We start from the raw sequence: 259 nt of genomic DNA, 5'->3' as shown, positions 1-259 counted from the left end.
TACTAAGGATTTTCATGAAAGTAAAATACACAATCTTTAATTTATTTCATATGACGACAGCAGAAGCCGGTACATGGCGTGAGGTGTACAATCTACTGTATTGTGTTCAAGGGACAAGTGTAGTCGGTGTAAAGGAACAGTAAACCGTACGTGTCGAACTATCAAGGAAAGTGAAATGCTTTTTTTTACGCACGAGTTGATAAGTGAGTGACGTGACACTTTAGAGCAAAATGTGGCCGGGGGTGGAAAAATAACGCGA

The sequence above is a fragment of the Penaeus monodon genome, chromosome 24 (assembly GCF_015228065.2).
Source record: "Penaeus monodon isolate SGIC_2016 chromosome 24, NSTDA_Pmon_1, whole genome shotgun sequence".
Taxonomy (NCBI): domain Eukaryota; kingdom Metazoa; phylum Arthropoda; class Malacostraca; order Decapoda; family Penaeidae; genus Penaeus; species Penaeus monodon.
The sequence above is the reverse complement of the archived record's forward strand: the minus strand, read 5'-3'. Positions refer to the sequence as shown.